Source organism: Schistocerca cancellata, chromosome 2 (assembly GCF_023864275.1).
Source record: "Schistocerca cancellata isolate TAMUIC-IGC-003103 chromosome 2, iqSchCanc2.1, whole genome shotgun sequence".
Classification (NCBI taxonomy): Eukaryota; Metazoa; Arthropoda; class Insecta; order Orthoptera; family Acrididae; genus Schistocerca; species Schistocerca cancellata.
This window is the reverse complement of record NC_064627.1, coordinates 572,841,409-572,864,293: the sequence shown is the minus strand read 5'-3', so window position 1 is coordinate 572,864,293 and position 22,885 is coordinate 572,841,409. Positions and strand designations below refer to the sequence as shown.

General features: G+C 44.6%; 1 non-coding gene across 1 annotated transcript; it reads right to left on the bottom strand.

Annotated features, from left to right (window-relative positions):
- Positions 1-22,307: 22,307 nt before the first annotated feature.
- Trnaa-cgc (transfer RNA alanine (anticodon CGC)) lies at positions 22,308-22,380 on the bottom strand. The gene has a single exon. It is a non-coding gene; the product is annotated as a tRNA-Ala (tRNA).
- Positions 22,381-22,885: the final 505 nt, after the last annotated feature.

Here is a 22,885-nt window from a genome sequence, read left to right as displayed (position 1 = left end):
CGGCTTGTTTCTGTGCCTAGCGTTTCGCCTCCTGTTACTGGGGACATCAAAGGCTGTAAATAAACCTTTGTCGTAGAAATACGTCCTAAACCTAATCCCCACATGACAAAATTTACCATGGTTGCATACGTCGTTTTCCTCATTTTCATTCTCTTGCAAGAACCTCATTTTCGAAATACTTAGATCTTATTCTCTTTTCACTTCTAGAAAATCCAGTTACTTTATACTTAGAGTATTTTTTTCATGTATCGGTCCGCAGATCACTGGATTAATGTTATAATAACCACCACGATTGCCTAATATTCACTTCTACTTGTTTCTTCTACCCCAAATGATCAGAAAAACTCCTGATTGGTACAACTGTTCCTTCGTACAGTATACGGAATATTATAGAATGATTTTTCTTAGAGTTCTACATCCAAAACAATTCTTTATTATTGTACCGTGAATGCTGTAAAACGACTATTGTTCTCATTGATTTATTATCGATATATGTGAAATGAACTTTAAAGAGGAGACATGTTTATAAATCTGAATTTGAACTGATCTGCACGCCTACATTCCTACAAGCCCAATAATGGTTCCCGGCATTCGGCTGTATCAACGTCTGTACTTACGTAAGTAGCCAGAGTTACTACGAAGAACAGACAAGAAAGAGGTCAAATAGCTAACACTTCGCAAAAAAATGGTCACTGGGGAGACATACGTTAAGGCATCAACAAATAGGTCACTTTCTTTATTATACAAAATTTTTTGCATTAAATGAACCTGTAATGTTTAGACTGTCGTTTTCATGTCACAATTAAAGTACGATAACTAGTTTCCGTTGCTATCTGCAAGTACCTTCAGATCGTTCAAAACGTGAAAAAGCGGTGAATATGCATTGGAAAGCATCATTAGCCGTAGTCACGCAATAACATACATTCGTAAATACCAAAACAACAGCACTACGTAATTTACAAGCATCACAGTAAGCAAGCCAGGTTGTAGACCGTAATTTTGCAGGATGACGGTATTATAGGAAAATGTACAGTTGCATAAGCAAAAGTTGCAGTGAAAGTTCATTTTTTGAAATAGTATATGAGATATTATTGTAAAATCAGTATACGCAAAGTCAAAAATTTCCATAGCATGGTTTATAAAAGAATGATCCTGCGTGGCGTATGAACTAGTCGTCTTTGTAAAATTAGCACAAGTTGAAGAAAATAGGAAAATGCTGCAAATCCACCAGCCTTATAGGACACGTCAAAACTAACTGCACTCAGCTGAGCCACTAGAATGAATGAATAATTACAGAATAAATATGATACAAATAATAAAACATGTATTGTTTTATTAGTTTACGTTTGTATGCGCGTAAACAAAAGATGGAAGTATCCGGCTTGTTGGTTATTTACACCCGTTAGTTATTGGAACGTTTAGTCGTCCGTCAATGATAAATTGGATTTGTTCAATATGTCCCGCTGGGGAGCAAAGTGTTTATGTTATCCACGAATTCATTTGACACTAAACCGAACGTACATAAACAGTAACTGATTAATAAGGCATTTAATTGAAAGTAAACAAGGAATAATGGGTTGGCAGTGCTGGTTGTTTACACATTATCAGCAATTATAATTGAATGGCCCGTATTAGACCGTGAGCAGTTGTAAGGAGTTTGTGAAGGCTGTAATAACTCTGTTTGTTTTTATTTGTAGTTCATATAAAAGAATTCTCCTATGTGCAATACAGCGTCTGAGCAGGTAACGACGAGTTACCGACCTTAAACACTTAGCACATGTCTCTTATGTAGAACTGAGGTAACTAGCACACTGCTTTCTTTTAATAGACGGTCTTTAAACCGACTTGTAGCGAAGAACACTTCGCACGGGCATTAAAGCGACCCGCAGACGGCGCCGCTGACCTGCAGGCTGGTGCAGATGTGGCAGAGTGGTGGGTGGCGTGGTGCTCGCCCGGCGGCCACGACCCCTCTGGCAGAGAGAGGGCTGCGGGGGCGGCGGCGGCCCTTCATGCATATGCAGGGGGCGCGGCGAAGCGGGGCGCGGGCGGCCTTCCGAGAGGTCAGTGCGGCCGGCGTCGCATCCGGTGCGGGCGTCGCCACAGCGCCGTCATCTAGTCTACACACGCTCACCTGTCCATCACGTGGCGTCACTCACATCGCGTCATGGCGTACACATTATCGTGTCAATTTTGCTATTACTGAGTCGTACCTTTACGTGCCTGTAGACTACAGTCTTACGATGGGTTTCTCGCATGACTGCTTTTAAGAAATGGATGAGGGCTAACAAAAATCTATAATTCATCCTATGATGTAATGTATAATTTTATGTTGTTGTTGTGGTCTTCAGTCCAGAGACTGGTTTGATGCAGCTCTCCATGCTACGCTATCCTGTGCAAGCTTCTTCATCTCCCAGTACCTACTGCGACCTACATCATTCTGAATCAGCTTAGTGTATTCATCTCTTGGTATCCTTCTACGATTTTTACCCTCCACGCTGCCCTCCAATACTAAATTGGTGATCCCTTGATGCCTCAGAATATGTCCTACCAACCGATCCCTTCTTCTAGTCAAATTGTGCCACAAATTTCTCTTCTCCCCAATTCCGTTCAATACCTCCTCATTAGTTATGTGATCCACTCATCTAATCTTCAGCATTCATAATTTTATATATTTATGAAAAAAATGGATACTACTTTATTAGCTTTATAACGTGCAAATTCCAACAAAAACTCCATTTACTTTTTTATTCGACACATTTGTACATATAAGACTGAAGAAGAACAAATGTGACAGCTGACAGCAAAAACTCTCATCGAAATTTTCCGTTATTGCTAGAATCTACATAAAACTGCATTTGAAATCGTTCAAAAAATTGTGCCAAATTTCTTTGGTGATGTGGAAGTTAAGAATGAACTCTAAAACTAGAGATGTAGTCAAGTTCCGGAGAACATTGAGATGCGAAATGATAATCACACAATCTACTACGTTTCACAATTTATTCTTTTGTTTTTTCCCTCTCTCAGGGATCAATTCTCCTCATGCAGCCTACGATACAAGAGATTTTTACGATTTTATTGGAAAAACTAACAAGTCAATCAATGTAAATCTTTTTGCGCATTATTTATTGGTTCTTGAAGAAAATTTTCAGACTTTTTTAAGAAATTCACTCGAAAGTAAGATTCCATCTGAGTAGTTAAAGTTCTTATGTCCAAAATAATGTCTGTTGATGACGGAAGACCAGCAGATTGCAAATATTATCTGAAATCGAAAATAAATGATTTTCGTAATCTATAGGATAGTGCACGCGACTAATAGCTCCGTTTTTCGAAATTCGACAGAATAATCAAATGGCGAATGTTTGATACGAAAATGTAGTTTTGTCGTGTATATTTCGTTACGGTTTTTGCAATAACAAATGAATAAATAAAAATAAAAATAGAGCCTATAACTTCTTGCGGACATGCTGAGTAGTAATTCGGACAAGTTGCACAAAGATTCTTTATTAGTGTATCCGCAATCCATTACGTCAGCTTGAGATGCAGTTTTTAAAGGTGACGGAAATGATTGTGGGCACACTAATAAGGATATCTTTGTGCAATTTTTGCAGACTGCAGGACATGCGTCACGGACACACTTCATTTTTGACAGACCAACTTCAACTCCTCTCATAGGGGCTTAATTTTCACTGAATATTCTAAAAAAGTAGAACATGTTGTCCAAGAACCAATACATAATGTGCAAAATGATATACGTTGATTCCTTCAGTAGTTTCTTCAAAAAAGCCGTGAAAATATCTTATTTCGTAGCCTGACTGAAAAGAATGGATCAATGTCAGTAAAATTAATTTCACGCTTTATGGAGCCTGCGATTTCTGAAGTCACGAATAATGAGAGGGCGGTGTCGTACTCGATGAGACAATGATGTAATTACAGGGGTCGGACAAAAGTATGGAATCACTAAAATGAGAACACATTATTTCTCCTAATACGGTGTAGAAAACCCAGTGGCGTTAAAGACAGCTATGTCCTGATAAGTTTTTAAGGTAATCTTACGCCATTCCACCTGCAAAATAGTGCCAAAGTCAGGTCATGATGATGGAAATGAATTGCAACCACTCGCCCTCCTCTCGCCCGCCCCCGGTAGCTGAGTGGACCTTGCGACAGAATGTCAATCCTATGGGCCCGTGTTCGATCCCCGGCTGGGTCGGAGACTTTCTCCGCTCAGGAAATGGGTGTTGTGTTGTCCTACTCATCATCATTTCATCACCGTCGAGGCGCAAGTCGCCGAAGTGGCGTCAAATCGAAAGACTTGCACCCGGCGAACGGTCTACCCGATGGGAGACCCTAGTCACACGATATTAATCCTTCTCTCCAAAGAAGACACGAAGGCTGAATAAGGTGAGTCAGCAGAGATGCGACAGTTCATCCGAGACTATGCGAGCTGATTGAACATAGCCCTTACCATCTTGCAACACAGCTTTGGTATTTGGGAACAAAAACTCTACCACCACATGGACCTGTTCAACCAAAATGGTCACAATATGCTTGGCAGAATGCGTCTTTGCAGAGCAACGGTGCGGCTCATGGAGTATGACGATATCGTCACCGAACCCCTGTCATGATTCACTCTTGGGATCTAAACTCGGCCAGGTTTTGGAAACAATGTGAAACAAGACTCATCTGGCCAAATGAATTCCTTCCATTGCCGCGTAGTCCACGTTTTATGGTTTCAGCACTACTTTTTCGTGACACGGACATTTCCATCACTGATGACTGGTTTTGGAATAGCAACTCGGCCTGAAATTCGCCCCTTATCCAGCTCCCTTCGTTTTGTTTTGGTGCTGCCCAGGGTCACGAAGGCGGCGTTCAGTACTTTAGGAGCTATCGCCACAATCCTCGTCAATGACCGTCTGTCACGATCACTCAACACACACAGTTTCATCCCGTTTTACAACTTGGCGGGTGACGTTTTTACGCTTTTCCTGTGTGCGTTATAATTTTCGATACAGCGCCTCTTGAAATACCAAACATTTCGGTTACTTTGGTCACGGAAGCCCCCATCACATAGGCACCAACAATTTTCCCACGTTAGACATCTCGTGGCTCCGCCATAATGAATTCGGAACTACACTGAACGTTGTTCGGATCGCCACTGACACCTGCAACTTTTTGAGGTCATTGCAAAGCTGCCCTTTATGGTCAAACACTACAGAGCAATCTGTAGAGTTGAATAGCATCTGCACGTAACTGCGAGCGTTAGTTCCTCACGGTGGTTCCGTATTTTTATCCAACCCCTGTATTTCATAGACCTGACTATAAAATAAGCATTAAAATTTCTATTTTACGTTCTGCTGAGTTCTGAATGAGGCACACCTGGAAGTTTATGCCTCTCTTCTCAAATACTTCGCCAGGATAGCTATTAAAACAATTCTGTACTGCACTTCGTTGCTCCGAACTACAGTCTCCTCTACGTCTACGTGGATCACGTTTATTTTAGTCTTATAGCCCCATAAAAAACTTGGCTAAGCCGACGGTGACGGAAAGGGGAGGAGGAGGGGCTAAAGCACCCTTTTCCTCTCTGCCTCCAGTCCCAACCCCTCCTCAATCACCATTGTGGGCGCCACGTATTAAACACACGCTCTATATCAACGGCGCCTGTTGTAAAATGTAGTTAGCGCTTGCATTAACAAACCCAAGCATTGTCATGAACTATGTATGAAACTATGAAATATCTATCTCAGAATAGTAGAGTGACAGAAATAAGGCCAAGGCAGAAGTCGTCTTACCTTTTTGTTATTGTATGCAGCTAATATTTCATTATTCCTATACGCTGTACGTAAGGCCGAGGACACTGCTTCGTCACATGATTTCCATAGACCTTATATAGGGATAATCTCTTATGATTTATTTGCGTATTCATATTATAGTAGCCACATATCATATTAATTTGTTTGCTGCCAAATTGCTGCACCACTCTCGTTTAAAGATTACTGTGTCCCATTTTATTTTCAGAAGCATTATCGCTCTATTCGTACTTAGCATACCCTTTAGTTCAGTTGGCCTAATTTTTGAACCCAGCACACCTTCATTGTGCATCTAAACCAAATTAGACTCTGTCTCCATTACGTTTGTTCTTCCTCTTAATTCACATTTCTCACCGGTTGAACCGTTGCCGACGTGATGTTAAAAGCAGTTTGTTCACCTCCTTGCACCCTCTCACTCCTTATATAAAATTGCAGAGCAAACTTATTCGAACATATAACAGTTGATCCAGCGTAACATTTTCTTACTTATTCTTGTTTCCCTCTAAGCCATTTGCGACACTCTGCTTAATGGGCCCATACAGGAATATGAAATTTATTTTTAAATTAATCTCGTCACTCTCCTAACTGGAAGCGTCTTACATTTATTGGGACCCTTGTGCTCCTCAAACAGTTGCCACTCCTTTCAGGGTAGTTGCGTTTCCTTCGACGTAAAATACATTCTTTATCGTCCCCTCTGGCGTCTAACACTTTTAGTTCCGTAACTAATACGAAATCCTTTCTTTAAGAGATGTTTGCAGATAATGTTTTATCTAGCGTCTCTAAAAGAAGAACAAAAAGTTTTCTCCACCAGTAAAGTTTGTTTACAGACCTCTCACGATTGATCGTGAAGCAAAGACAAGAATTGGGCATACTTCTCTTATAATTGCCCTTTTTGTTCCTTCTACGTCCTTCCCTGACTAGTACACCTCAGATTTTGTTTCCATCTAATATGAACTTACACTAGCACTAAGAAAAATATTTACCTCGGTATCTCATCCACATACATTTCTTTCCTCTGGAAAAGGCGGGAAAGGTGCCTTTTCACTGGTTTCGACGTCTTACAATTAACATAGCATTGCAAGCTTTATTTATGTGTGACCAAGACAGACAGTTATATTAATCCCTCAATCACTCCACATATTATCCAATCACTCCACCTATTATCGAGTCGTCTTCATGTACTTCCAGTATCATCGTCTACATCAACGGACAGATACGGGTTACTCACTCATCATGAAGTAAAAAAGTGGGAAATATTTCTCCCAGCCAGACCTCTCAGAATTCTTTCTAACAAGCTTCTTACTAAACATGTAATCTGTGTTGTTCTCTAGTCAAATGAGATCAGCTTTCATGACTGTTCCTTTAATTTGATTGTGTGTTATTAAAAAACCAATTTGTTGCTATTTAAGGTCATGATACATACTACACGGTCGCATGTGACCAGCGCCTATGTTCGACGTCAACGTGTAATAATGAGTAATTACTCACAGATGTGCAGGTGGCAGCACCAGCAGTGGTGGGTATATAAAGCATGTCGGGGAGACACGGAAAACAGTGCAGACACCGTCGTTATGCAGAAACGGAGTGGTTTATCTGACGTCCAAAAGGGCATGATCATTGGCTTTCGGGCCAAGTGGGGAAGCTCGAAACAACAAAGTTATTATACCTTTCGCGTGCGTGACAAACTGGGGCTATCCAAAGCCGGCGGCGAGGGAACTGTGGTGCACCACGGACCATAGATGACAGGGGTGAACGACGATTTCATCACCAACTCTATTCATTGTTTACGTTAACGAGTTACTCATCCTGCCCCAGGTCGAGCTGGCTCAATTTGCGGAAGAGACAGCCTTGCTCGCTGGTAGCCGGCGGATTGCTGCAGCCGTGGGGAGACTACAGCGTCACCACTCACGCTGAGGGAACGGTGGGTATCAGATAATCAACTTTGCCTTAACGCCGACGAAACTAAAGCTGTCCTCTTCACTTGCCAACGCCCCGCCTTGCGGGGCAGGCTTACTCTTCACCATCTAGAACTTCCATGGATGAACTAAGTACAATACTTGGGGGGGGGGGGGGTCACCCTGGACAGAAAACTCCTTTTCAAACGTGTTATCTACAACAAGAGGATTCAACTATTATACCTCCTACGCCAGTTACTCCCATTGTTGAGCAGTTACCACATAAATGTTCGAACGAAGTCCGGCTATATCGAGCGACAGTTTTACCTCCATTTCTTTATGGCTGCTGCACGTTGGGTACTACTAGCCTATCCAAACTTCGGCCACTACAAGTAATTCAAAACAGATGCCTCCGCCTCCGCCTCATCTTAGGGGCTTCAAGATGGGCCCGAACTGCCGACCTTACGATGAACATCCCATGCATCTCCGATCACATCACATATGCAACGCAGAAACTCCTTCATAGTATCGATGAGCTCAGGCCCACTACCCGACACCTGGAATATACTGGCTGTATCACTCCATGACGGGGCACCGAGTGCGGGTCCCTCGTGCAGTCACCGAGGCCTCCCAGTAAGTGGATTCAATGAAAACCAACACCTTTAGTAGGGCTATGGGCTACGAGTCTTCCCCGCTGCTTACGTCTGAATAAAGCCTGAATAAATCCCTGTACTCCGCCAGCCCTGACGTCCAGCCTTAATGCAAGGTAGTACTTCGGCTCACCTCTTTCTCTCTCTCTCTCCCTCTCTCTCTCTCTCTCTCTCTCTCTCCTCACACACGCACACACACACACACACACACGCACACACACACACACACGCACACACATGCAAAGAAATGAACGACGACTGGGGAGATGCGTACCAATTGACCAGCCAGATGAACCCACAGGCAACCAACACTGTTTCCTAAACGACCGCTCAGCGAACACTGTGTGTGGTATGGACTTCCGCAGGAGGCGCCAGGTTCATGCACCCATGCTGGCTGCTGTCCATCGCCGGCGAGCGCTGGAATTTGCACGCTAATACCGCATCTGTACGTCCGCTGAACGTCATTTTCAGATGACAGATGGTCTTTGGAGTGGACGGCGTTTGACATCTGACAGAAAACACCCTGCACCAATAGTTGAAAGTCTCCAGGCGGGAGGAGGTAGCGTTATGGTCTGCACATTGTTTTCGTGGCATTCGCTGGGTGATTTCGTCATTCTGGAACACACAGTCTTTCTTTCTTTCTTTTGCTACTGCCTTTATCGCGTATTGTGCGCTGGGTCGGCAGGGTTAAGTACGGAATTGGCATGGTTAGTTTTAAGGGGTGGCCAGATGCCCTTCCTGCCACAACCCGTACCCCCCGGGACGGACGCAGTGTACCCCAGCTGTCTGCGTCTAGTGTAAACCGTGAAATAGAGGGAATGTGTTTCAAATGTCTACGAGTCATGTAACTGAGGCGGGACGTGTGGACCCGCCCGGTATTCACCTAGTAGGATGTGGAAAACCGCCTGAAAACCATATCCAGGCTGGCCTGCTTACCAACCCTCGTCGTCAATCCGCCGGGCGGATTCGATCCGGGGTCGGTGCAGCTACTTGAGTTCAGGAAACAGCGCATTGGCGCTCTTTTTTTTTAATTGTAAATTATTTTCTCTGCCAACCTTTTTTTTTTTAATTTTTTATTTTTTTTTAATCTGGAAAAAGGCGTCTTTCAGTTACGACAAACAAAATTAGAATGTACATCCGTTCCTTCTAAATTATGAAATAGAATTTGAAACTAATAGTGTGATGATAGATAATAAAGAAAGAAAAATGTAACCAAATCCCGCACGCCATTCCATGTGCATGGCCCATCTGCGTACAGATTCCATGTTCCCAATTGGTACAACATTTCGCAGCGTGTGGAGCCCCATGAAGGCTGTCATCCACTGCCCGGTACTCCCCAACTGTGAGGGGGGTTATCGAAGACACTGCACAAATAGTTCGCAAATAGTTGTCGGTATCGGGGTGTCCACTCAAGTGTGGAGAAATTGCCAGTAATCAAGCACCATCTTCTCATCATCTCGAAAGAGGTAGTATATGGACATGCCTTTAAACCATGTGAGAGCGTGAGTCTTCGCAGTTGGGAAATAAGTATTCTCTGGGCAAAGGAGGAGCCGTGGCTCAATTGTGCGAGACGCGATACGTAGGTTGCAGGCGAGGATCTTCTGCACTAGCAGCCATACCTCTAACGCCGATCCACATGTTAAACGGTGTTCGTCAGTATCCACGAGGTGGCAACGTGGGAAAAGGGGGGAATCCGTCATCCCAATAGCGTGCAGTCTTTGTCGTGTTACAACCTTCCCGTTTACCACCTGGTACCACGCGGCTCGTACCCGCGTGGGGAGGAACGGCTTCTGGACCGCTCTCCACACTGGGTCGTAGGGCTCTTCCTCTCAATCACATTGCGAGGGATGGACCTTAGCAGCAGTCTGTAAACGTCTCTCGCCTTGGGAGTGCGAGTGTTGGGAAGGTCTGGGTGCACGTAACTATACTCAAGAATAAATGCCGAGAGGTGCGAGAGTGAGGGTGTAATGTGCGCAACCGTGACAGGTGGCAGAAGAGACGCCGGCAGCAATTTAACAGATGTCCCGTAAGGGAAGCTTCTTTGTGGGTCCACAATTTCATCATTGTGCAAAAGTATACCGCTGTAGCTCTCGCTCGTACATTTATAAGTCCCAGTCCGCCATCACGCGGATAGAGGGTGAGTGTTTCGTAGCGGACTTTGAATAGGTGTCCGGCGGTAAGGTAATATCCAAACGCTGATTGCAGTCTGTGTGCCATCGCTGTCGATATCGGTAGGACCTGGGCCATGTGGATCATCTTAGTTGCCACGTGAAGGTTGAGGTATTCCATACGCTGTAGGAGGTCCATCCATCGAAGTAAGTTCCGGCAAACTTCTGTGCGTATTGCCTGTAGTAATTGTGCATAGTTCATGGCAGCTGTGCGGCGCACATCCTGTGTAAATGTTATGCCCAAGAACCGGATCTTGTTAACTAGTGGGAGTGGGGCTAAAGCGTCCTCCTGTAGACCTCTCCCAATGGGCATCGCTGCCGACTTGGCCACATTCATGAGGCTGCCCGCTGCCAATCCATAGCGATTGATCCATTGTACCACGGAGCAAACCTCGTCACCAGATCGGACAAGTAATAGAAGGTCATCAGCATATATCCTGCAGTGAAAGGTGTGATCCCTCAATGACATGCCAAAGAGCCTGTTTTTCAACCCTCCGACAAGTGGTTCGAGTGCGATCGCGTAAAGGATCATGGAGAGTGGGCATCCTTGGCGGACTGTCCGTCGGATCGGAAAGGGACCCGCAAACCGTCCATTCACCAGTACACGGGATGCAGCTCCACGGAAAAGGCGTTGAAAGGTGTCGAGGAAGTCAGGCGGAAAGCCCATGCGGGCCATAACGGACAGAAGGAACTTGTGGTGAACTCTGTCGAAGGCGTGGTCGAAATCAATGGAGATCAGAGCAGCTCGAAGGCGACAGGATGTGGCAATGGCTATTAAATCCCTGCATTCGCTGGTTGCCGTTTGCATGTTGGTCACTCCGCCCTGTGTCGTTTGCTCCATTGAGAGGAGTAGGGGCAGAACCTTCTTTATGCGGCTGGCGAGTAGTCGGGCGAAGATTTTATAGTCCGAGTTGAGCATTGTAATTGGCCTGTAGTCCTCGACCGTTCGACCTCTGGAAGGCTTGTGTATCGGTATAAGGAGACCTTCCACGAATGCAGGTGGCACGTGGGAACCGGGGTCATCGGTTCTTGGTGCATGATGATCCATCGGGGCATCATTAGATCGCGGAATGTCCGATAAAACTCGAGCGGCAGTCCGTCTGGCCCGGGATATTTGTTGAGTGCTCCCTTGTTAAGCGCGTCCTCGATGTCGTCCCGTGTAATTCCACCTAACAGCGTCGCCGCTGCTGCATTGTCGAGGGTGTGCGACACGTGCTGCAGTATGTCGTGATCGTCCGCTTCCTCGTACTCTGTATTCACCTCGTCGTAAAACCGGCGATAGTGATCTGCAAAGGCCTCTGTAACCGCCGCCTGAGTCATTACGACCCTACCACCTGGCAATACGAGGTCCGTGATCAGCTGCTGTCGGCGCCGGCGGCTGTCGAGCACGATGTGATGCATAGACGGGGTATCTCCTTCCGCTCGGTCTTGACGTCGCGATCACACAATTACCCCCTCCAAACGTTTCCTCGTAAGAGACGGTATTTTACCTTTAATTCGGCGGCTTTCCATTTGTCGGTTTGGAGATGGTGGTTGGCTGTCGAGCTCGCGAAGCATCGTGTAATAAAAGTCCAATGTGTGACGATGCCAAGCTGCGATATCTTTTCCGAATTGTGTTAGCACACGCCGAAACGCTGGTTTTGCACAGCCCACCCACCATGCTAGAGTCGAAGGGTATCGGGGAAGACGACGTTCGCAATCCAGCCATGTGTTGGCGATAATCTGACGGCATTCCGGAGCTTGAAGATGTGCTACATTCAGTTTCCAGGGTCCTCGGCTGCGCCATGTCCGCTGCTGTTGTAGAGTGAGTGTGCATATGAAAGCGCTATGATCGGAGAAGGCAAGCGGCCAACGTTCGGCGTCCAATACTCCCAGCGCTAGAGCTCGTGAGACATAAATGCGGTCTAGGCGACTGGCTGAGTGACTAGTAAGGTATGTTGGCCCGGGACGGTCACCGTGCACTGTCTCCCACGTGTCGGTGAGGAGCAGATCTCGAACCAGGAGCCAAAGTTCTTGACAAGTCGAGAAATGTGGGACTTGGTCTTTGTGGTGGAGCACACAGTTAAAGTCGCCGCCGAAGATATTTTGATCGAAGCGGCTGATAAAGAGGGGGACGATATCCTCCGAGTAGAACAGCGATCTTTCGCGGCGTTGGTCAGTTCCTGATGGAGCGTAAATGTTAATGATGCGCGTGCCCAGTGCTGTGATCGCCAGCCCCCTTCCTGACGGAAGGTAAGTCACTTCTTCGATGGCAATTCCATCGCGCACTAGTATTGCCGTACCGCTGCCATTCCGGTCCGCCGGTGACACATACGTCACATAACCGTAGAAAACGGGGAGGGCCGCTATATACACTTCTTGCAACAGGGCAATGTCAACATCCGAAGAACGAAGCATCTCACGCAGCAACTGGATCTTCACTGCCGTTCGTATCGTGTTGATGTTAAGCGTGGCGATACCATAAGCTTGTTGCCAAACCGCAGGTGTTAAGTTATCCATTAAGACTGGAATTACCTATGACGCTTCTGACTGTATTGACACCTCCACATCCCCCCAAACCACACCTGCAGTCCTTTCTAGAGAGCCGGCGCCAATGGCGTGGGCTCTGTTGGCGTAATTTGCATGGTTCGGTCGTCGTCGTGGTCATCCGCCCACGTCGGGGAACTCAAAGCAAGATCGGCTTCCCTAGCTTCCTCAGGACACGGCATGGGTGCTTGCACTCCAGAAGGTGGTGGGCAGCATCTGTCCTGCATATCGGCATCCGATTTTGCCACTGTAGATATATGTGGTGTGTCCTCAGTTCCGTTCGGTGGTGCCACACTGCAGCAAGTGGCGGCTGCCACTGTGGTAGCGTCGTCATTGAAGGTGGAATCGTTGTTCTCTGCAGGCTGTGTCGCATCCCGTTCGGAAGTTGCTCTACGCCTCCGCTTCCGTCGCTTCGGAGAGCGTTGCTTCCTGGTGTGTTCTTCTGTGTCAGACGATGGCAACGATTCACGACATTCCGTCCGGCACAAAGGCAGCCATAGGCACAATAAGCGAGTCTACGGCCATGCTATCGTCATGTATGTTGTTATCCGTCGACGGGGGCGGCGGCATCGGAGTGGAATGCGTAGCTTGTGGAACGGGTGTGTCATCTTCGCCCTGTTTTGTAGGATGGAGCCGCGACCCAACAGTGGATGTCGGCTGTCGTGGTGAAGTGGTAGCTGTCGTGAGGGCTATTAGTCACGGGAAGCAGCGTCGGCTGCGATGGCGGGTCTGCGTCAGCCGGCGGCAGTTGAGTGATTCGCCGTTGGATACATTCTGATCTGAGGTGTCCCTCCTTCCCACAACCAGAGCAGGTCTTCGGTTGCCCATCGTAGATGACGATGGCGCGGCAGCCACCGATATTAAGATATGAAGGTACATGTCTTTTAAGTTCTCTTCGGACCTGGCGGACTCTTTTCAGCACAAGATATGTCTGGAATTGCGTCCATTTTTCCGCAATATGATCATGCACCGTGCCGTAGGGGCGCAGCGCTGTCACGACGTCCTCCGCCGGTAGTTCGAAAATTCTGATCGTGCGAAGTCCCATGCCAGAATAATCGACGTGCACAGTCCCCACAGTGCCATCAGCATGGCAGAAACGGAGGCCCTGTTTCGTGTCCCGAAGGATCCGTTCACATGTTGCGTCGTTGATGATCTTGACATATACGATTCTACTCACAATGGACAAGTGAATGCCGAGAATGTCAGTCGCCGGGATTTTTACTTCTTCTCGTAGAAATCGTTCGACTTCGAGTGCTTTGCGCCGTGCAAATTCGTTGCGGAACGTAAATTTGAGCGTCGATTTTCTGTATTGGTGCGCCATACTGATCTATATGCTGAGTGCGGCACGCGCGAAACGGCCGAGTACGATGTAAACAACACAAGCGCTCGCTCCGCGGCAGGAACACAAACAGCGCGTCCTCACCGCAGCACAACCAAAGGCCAACTACCCGCACTCTCGGCTACCCTGGCGGGTATTCTGGGTCGCACAGTGTGTCAACACAAATATGCATCTGTGCTTGGGGACCACGATCACCTTTACTTGCAGTTTTTTTTTTCCTCGGCATGATGGGAAGCGTGTCACACAGATCGTGTGTTTTGATGAGCTTACCATATTGTCCTGTGCACCAGACACACCTGACTTCAGCACAATGGGGAATCTGTAGGACCACCTCGATCGGGCTGTTCGCGCCACTGATGCTCAACCGAAAGACCTAGCGCAGATGGCCATGTCACTGGAGTCGGCATGGGTCCACATCCGTTTTGGTTGCTTTCAGAATATCGCTGACTCTCTTCCTGTAGGTCCCACAGAAGTTCGCGCTGTTAATTTGGTTATTCAGGCTTTCCACAGATGGTCACATTAATGTGAGTGGACAGTGGAGGTGGTCATGTACAATCAAAAGATGTAAGAGAAAGGTGAATTGCTTTTCCATCTACTGTATTTTCCTTCTTTTCCAGTGATGATGGTCGGAGCCACCGACACCTATAGAAAACGAAGATCTGTTTTTTGCAGCTTATGGTTAAAAATGCATCTCTTTAAACAAAACCACTGCATAATTTCCTGATCTGAATCTAAAAGCATAGGCATAATCCAGCTTTCGTGTCTTTGTACCGAAGAAACACATAAATAGTAAATGATTCCCTAAATCTTCAACATAATTTGAAGATCAGGAAATTGTGCTACCATGTGCAGTATTGCTAATGTTTTCGTCTTAAAATATGCTGCAAAGACTTTAGAGCTAGTATCAAACTTGGTTCTTGGTTGGACCTATCAGTCCTTTGGGACATTAAATCATCCATTTGACCCAGTAAGTTTCTGCACATATGGTGCTCATATATAAATACGAACACAGTCAATGTGTATGCATGTATCATTAAAATTATAACCAAGTTAACCTTAAACTCGCACTGCGTCCCAATGAAGGTACTTGCTCCTAATAATAATTTGATATATGAGAGTCTTATGGATTTTGTTTGTTAGCAATATAAGACACGATGAACGATGCAGTTGGGGCAACAATGATCAGCAAATCACAGAGATCCAGCAAAATAAGAAGCCTGCAGGTTCGGTAAAAGGAATAAGTAGGAGATATCTCATTTCTCAAACTGGATGTTGAATCATTTTATTCAGGCTGTGAATATGTAGACTAGCTGTGGCTTGTCAAACGAATAGTCTAGCATGCTCTCGAAAAATAATCACCCAATATAATAATTGAAGATTTTACCCCGTCCCTTCGACTCAGCCCCTTTGAATACATGAAATATTAAGAACCTCCTTAAGAAACGACGCCTGCCGCACAATGGGCACACAACGTATAAATAAGCAGACAGCCAAATGTTAAATGAAACTCGCTCCTAAACTAGAAGAGCAATGCGTGCAAATATTCAAAAGAAGTAACATAGTATCACAGGACCTGTCCGAAAATACTAAGACATTTTGTACTTACGTTAAGGATGTCAACAGCACAAAAATTTGGACAAATTCAGTGACCAGGTATTGTGGACGGGATAGAAAACCAACCCGAAATGATTTCTGTCTTCAAATGCTTCATCCACATACAAAAGCAACTGTATCATCAGCCAACATTGGTAGCGTTACTACGAACACCGACATCAAAATGGTTCAAATGGCTCTGAGCACTATGGGACTTAACATCTATGGTCATCAGTCCCCTAGAACTTAGAACTACTTAAACCTAACTAACCTAAGGACATCACACACATCCATGCCCGAGGCAGGATTCGAACCTGCGACCGTAGCAGTCGCGCGGCTCTGGACTGAGCGCCTAGAACCGCTAGACCACCGCGGCCGGCAAACACCGACATCGTAAACGGTACAGTGGTGTTGAGAAATCTGCAAATGGAGGTAGTGCTGGTACCAGCCTGTTGTCTGATTATCCACCGCTGACGTACTGACGGTGCGATGACGTGTAGGTGTCATTCTCTTTTACGGAATCAACGCAGCGAGGTGAGTCGACGTGGGGGCGTGACGGATTGGCGGAAAGCAGCTACCGGTCCTGACGTGCCCGTGATCACACTGTTAATTTGTTGGTGTTATCACCGCGGACTGTACAACGTGTCTACAAGGAATGGTATACCACTTACAGTCGGGGAAAACCGGTAAGAACGTTGGCCGTAAGAATATCCTCGCAGAGACTGGAGACGAAAGTTACGTCTTTTCATTGACAATAGATTTAAGGCCCAAGAAGAAAAGATGTTCTCAGTAAATGCAGGTTCAACTCGATCCTTTTGCGAGTGAATATTGCGAAGAGAGCTGCAAGGACGTTTGAAGACGTACGCTTTGCAAAAGGTCATCTATCACACCGTCGCATAAAGGAGCACTTCGTGAGTGAGCCAAACATCACAGGAACTGCAGAACAGCTGTCTGGAGATGTGTAGTGTGGGACGACGAGACACGATTTTCCTCTTTCAAAGTGATAGAAGGCGCCTGGTGCACCGACGGCCGAATAAGGCGTTTAAGGTGCAGTGTGTGGTGACCAGGAGGTGGTTCTGTGATGTGCTGAGATGTTTTCGATACCATTTCTTGAGTCTACTCATGCACCTGAACATGAAATAGGACGTTTATTTCATCGTTGTCGGTGACCATGTGTTAGGTCTACTTATACTGGCTGGGTATCATTAAAGTGCAGATACTCACAGAATTCCATTGTAGGCTGTAATTATCGATTGGCAACTAAACTTAGTACACACTCTAATCTGTTAACGCGTAACCGATGTACGCTGAGGAAAAAAGTTATCCCCAGTTTTGGTCACAAGACGCAAGTCTGACGCTATGAATTCAAGAATAGTGATTAACATAATCATCATGTCCACCCTTTTTATTGCTCATGAAACCACAAATTGCATGTTGTACCACTATACAGCGAAACCATCAGAAGTTGTGGTCCAGATTGCTGTACACACCGGTACCTCTAATATCCAGTAGCACGTCCTCTTTCATTGATGCGTGCCTGTATTCGTCGCGGAATACTATCCACAAGTTCATCAAGGTATTGTTAGTCCAGATTGTCCCACTCCTAAACGGAGATTCGGCGTAGGTCCCTCAGAGTGGTTGGTGGGAAACATCGTCCATAAACTGCCCATTTCAAATTATCCAAGGCATTTTCGATTGGGTTCATGTCTCGAGAACATGCTGGCCACTCTATTCGAGCGATTTCGTTATCCTGAAGGAAGTCATTCACAAGATGTGTACGCTCCAATATGCTGCTGATATGGTTGCACTATCGGTCGGAGGATGGCATGCACATGTCGTACAGCCAATGCGGCGCCTTCCATGACCACCAGCGGCGTAATTCGGTCCCACATAATGCTACTCCAGAACATCACACGAGCGCTTCGACATCTAAAATCCAACGCCTTGAGTACACTGTAATCGATCATCTGTACAGATCCAGCATGGCCACATCGATTTTCATCTTTTCCCAAAACGTAAAGGGTACCTTCGACGACTTCCTTTTGATAATGATGAAGCGGTACAAGCAGAAGTGAGATGGTGGCTGGGCTTTCATTGCGAGAAATATGCTAGTCCGCTAGTCCCCAGAATGACTTTATTGGGACATGAATATATACATATGAAGAAGAAGTATGTTTTGTTTAAAAAGCTTTAAGAGTTTTCACATAAGACATTCGGAGCCGGTACTTCTCAGCACACCCTCGTAATAGGAAATAATTTAACCGTGTTGAACCAGAATGATGGTATGTTATTCTTCTTATTCTCTGGTGAATCGTCTTCTTTATCCTAGCGTATGACACAAGCATAAATATGGCGGCAAAATCGTTTCACAAATGTTGACTCAACTGCTTCATTCAAACCATGAACTGCTATTATTTTTACATATAGACGGTTCTTATCTCATTTCTGATTCTTTCTCATATCAAGTAATGGCCTGTGTACCTAGTCTCTGTCCTCAGGAGTCTCGTTCATAATTACTTTCTCTCTTACGTTTGTTAGTGTAAAAATCCGCACGTGGTACCACTTATGTTTTTGAAAGATGAAGAGTTCATGTTCTTCTTTTCGAATGTACCACTGACGTACAGAGATTTCTGTGAATCATTTTGGTCACAATTTTCAATGTGCAAGTCATAGTAATATCCATTAGTACGTAATAAATACATAACGTATCACTTTCTGAACGATATTAATTCTGAAATGATACTAATGAGTTTGCAAGCTGAGAATAATAACGAATTTGCAAGTTTTTGTGTAGGTTTCCTTCAAGAGTTTAAAGTGCCATTGTGACTAGGTAGTTTGCTCCCTATCGTATCCTGCTCGTGTCTCGTGAATTGACGTGAGGGCTTATCCAGTCAGCCACCCAGGCAGTGCACGTAGGTAATCCTGGCGGCCCGGAGTTTCTGACAGGTGGTAGGGGATGACAGCGCTCTGCGCAAGCGCAGTCCAAGCTGCTGTAGCGACCCAGGCTGACCCGCACGTGTCACACGTCATGTGCCACCATCACTAACCAAGTGGCAGCATCCGCTCCGAGTCTTTTACACGACTTCCCATCACAGGTAGCGAATGTAGCTCACCCGTCCGCTGCAGATATATGGTTCTATTGTTTGTAGTGATATCTTACTGAGATGCACTGAATTCATTTTGTTCTACACACGACAGTTCAAGCACGCATGTAACATGTTCTGTCTATTACTTGTAAAGAAGGTCGATAGCTAATGGTAAATAGCTAAAAATAAAAACAAATTATTGAGCTCGAAATGTAACACAACTGCCTATTTATCAAAAGCTGTAAATACTCTGAACCCTTATAGAGCGAAAATAACATCTTTACATCGAGCCATCAGATTGACTCTGATCTGAGGACTTCCATAATGTGTCGATCAGGCATCAGTGCCGGAGGCCATTGTTGTTCCCATTGATAACTTGCCTTTTTTCCGTACCTTTTGGATCGGTGTCAGGACAACAGTTACCGAGAAACAAGGAACAGTAAACACATACAAAAGATAAACCCATTACTGAATGAACCATCAAGCTATTCCATAACTGAAGAAATAAAATCCGCAAGGCTCTGTGACAACTTCCGATGAGACAAACACTGTCTATATCAAGAATGAGATTTTCACTCTGCAGCGGAGTATGCGCTGATATGAAACTTCCTGGCAGATTAAAACTGTGTGCAGCACGGAGACTCGAACTCTGGACCTTTGCCTTTCGCGGGGAAGTGCTCAACCGTCTGAGCTATCGAAGCACGACTCAGGGCCTTTCCTCACAGCTTTACTTCTGCCAGTATCTCGTCTCCTACCTTCCAAACTTCACAGAAGCTCCTCTGCGTACCATCTAGGTTCAAATTAAAGCCATTGTGGAGGCCTCTCACCCGTCTTCAGCACTAGCAAATCTGCAAACAGCCTCCAGAGGGCAATGATTACACTTATAAGCAACCATAGCATCCAAACTTTTACAGAAACATGTTACCAAAGCAACATCACAAGATTTTCAAGTAAGGTGTTGAAAATTCCATGTTTTACCAATCGCGTGAGTTCATTTCGCTGCGTTACAGCCTAAATGCTTAGAAAGAAATACTATAATAAATGTTGCATGTTACACAAAAAATGGCTCCGCCGATGAAATCAAAGGGAAAAAACAGTATAGACTAATTTATCACACTCATTCTTCATACTATTACTAAACCAATCTTACGTTATGAATATTTGCATCAATTTTGTGAATTTAAGGTTAAGGGTTTTAAGTAGTAGTTTCAGTCGTACAGTTACAAGCGGCACACCACTTCCGTAATAATCCAACGATGTAATTAAGTTAGTTAATTTAATAAGTTAATTTAATAAAAGTTAATTTAATAAAATACTATTAAGTTGATTTGCACTGTAGTACGTTCATTAACACGATGAAAGCTGGAGAGCGATTCAGAGAGTCTATGAGAAAGCAGACAGGTTCGAAGTGGGAAGAACATATTCGACTGGAAACGTAATGGATGGCGGTCATCTTGTGGTATAAACGGTGGTACGGCCCCTGGTTTCAAATATTCTAGTGGAACACTAAGTGTGGAATGTATGTAGATAATGGCGATCATTTATTACTAGTGTAAATATGATCTACTTATAAACTTTTCAATGAAAAATTTAACAGGCTCTTACTTAACTAAGGCGATCTTCAGTATTTGTCAACGTACATAACTTTTGCCAGTGCGAAAGCCGCTATCCATCTTTACAGGTTACCTAAGAATTAATAGGTGTATGACTCCAGTGTAATGTCATGAAAATATTATATTTTCGCACAAAATTTGACCCATGAATGAACAACAAACGATCTGACCACTGTCAACTAAATATGAGGTAGAAAGCAAACTTTCTTAACGTCGTGGAATAAGTAAAGGGTCCTTCAATAAACAAAGAACTTCCACTGTCCTTATACAACCTGTAAATATATGTGCGTCTCTTCTTGTAGAAAGCAGATATGCAATGAAGATGTGACTATCTGTCGTATGCCTAATACCTACGGAGAAGACTGAATCAGTGAAATACAAAGTTCCGATGTATTCATGACTGCAACACGTTTTTTGAAATTCTCTACGATCGACTGAAAAATAATGTATAAGACTAAAAAATACTCCGTTTGCTGAAGGCAGCTAGTGTACTATGCTTGTGGGAGACCATTTGTTGTAAGTTGTGCCCACACTTGCTACAACCAGTAACAAAAAGTAATAGAGCACATGTGGAATTGAGACCGAAAATTCGTGAAACTGAAACGTGATTTCCAGAGCAAAATAATTTGCGAGACATTTCTTATTAACATACTTCTTATTAACTTACTGTCCAAAATATATATCAAAATTTATGGCAAGAAGTACAAAAATCCTCAACTGGGGCACGTGCATATTCACAAAGAGCAGTAAAGTAATGCCACACACTTCATAATCTCCATAAGGCTATTTAGTGATTGATAAAGTCACGTGAAATTCAGCCTGTATCGACGGGTGACTTAATAAAAGATCATTGTTGATTCTTACTTACTTAGAAGGAAGTGTGATCGCAGAGTGATGAAACTGGACTCCGTCAAAGAAGGGTTTGAGATTTCGTAGAGGTTCACGTGGAGCGTGAGCTGACCGAAACGCAAGAGTTGGAAATAATAACACTCAAAAAGCATGGTGGCTGCGGCCGAGACCTTCGAAACGGCTTGCATTAGAGCAAAGAGATATGGACAGATAGTCCGTAGGACTTCCTTTATCTGAGGACCCAATAAATTTGTGATCATAGACTGAAATAAACAAATGCATTGTACACTTTCTGGGTCACTGTTCTATTCGCGACCATGTCGCAGCTTATGTGACAAAAAGACTTAATCTTACCCTTGAAAAAAAAAACATATAAAATGCAATTACGCCAGTGCAATGCAAGCAAGCAGCACTTTCACCAAAACTCTTGGAAGCTGTTGATTAGAGAGTCTCATCTTCAATCACTCACAAGGCAGATACAATATGAAAGACATTTCTAACAGACAGTTTTCAAGAGAAATTAATGTAAAAGAATACTAGTTCCCAGGTGCACTTTATTTATTTCATGAAAGTTCATGGTGAAACCTTCAACTTTCATTTATTTTGCACAGGAGGAGGAGGATATTAGTGTTTAACGTCCCGTCGACAACGAGGTCATTAGAGACAGAGCGCAAGCTCGGGTGAGGGAAGGATGGGGAAGGAAATCGGCCGTGCCCTTTCAAAGGAACCATCCCGGCATTCGCCTGAAGCGATTTAGGGAAATCACGGAAAACCTAAATCAGGATGGCCGGAGACGGGATTGAACCGTCGTCCTCCCGAATGCGAGTCCAGTGTGCTAACCACTGCGCCACCTAGCTCGGTCTATTTTGCACAATTCACTACCAGTTTCACTCAACGGGCATTATCAAACTTTACTGGCATAAACGGCAGGAAAGCTATACCACAACTTGAACAAAAGTAATTTGCTCCTCTACGCCCACCATATTATGTAAAAAAGTTCTCACAATAATAACTGTGTATGACAATTTTCATCAAGAAGCAAGTCCACATGGACAGTTATTAAGTGCGATATTAGCTATCGCTATGGACTTGCTTCTTTACGAAAATTATAGTATACATTCTTGTGAGATATTTTGTACGCACCACGATGGGCTTAAAAGAAAAAATTATTTTTGTTCAAATTACGGTATAGCTTTTCCGACATTTATGCCAGTTAGGTTTGATAATGGTCACTGAACAAAACTAGTAGCGAGTTGTGCAAAATAAATGACAGCTGAAAGTTTCACCATGGATTTCAATAATTATTTTCGGGTTGAATATCCCCACCTACAAATACACATTAATTTATTTATTTCACCCACT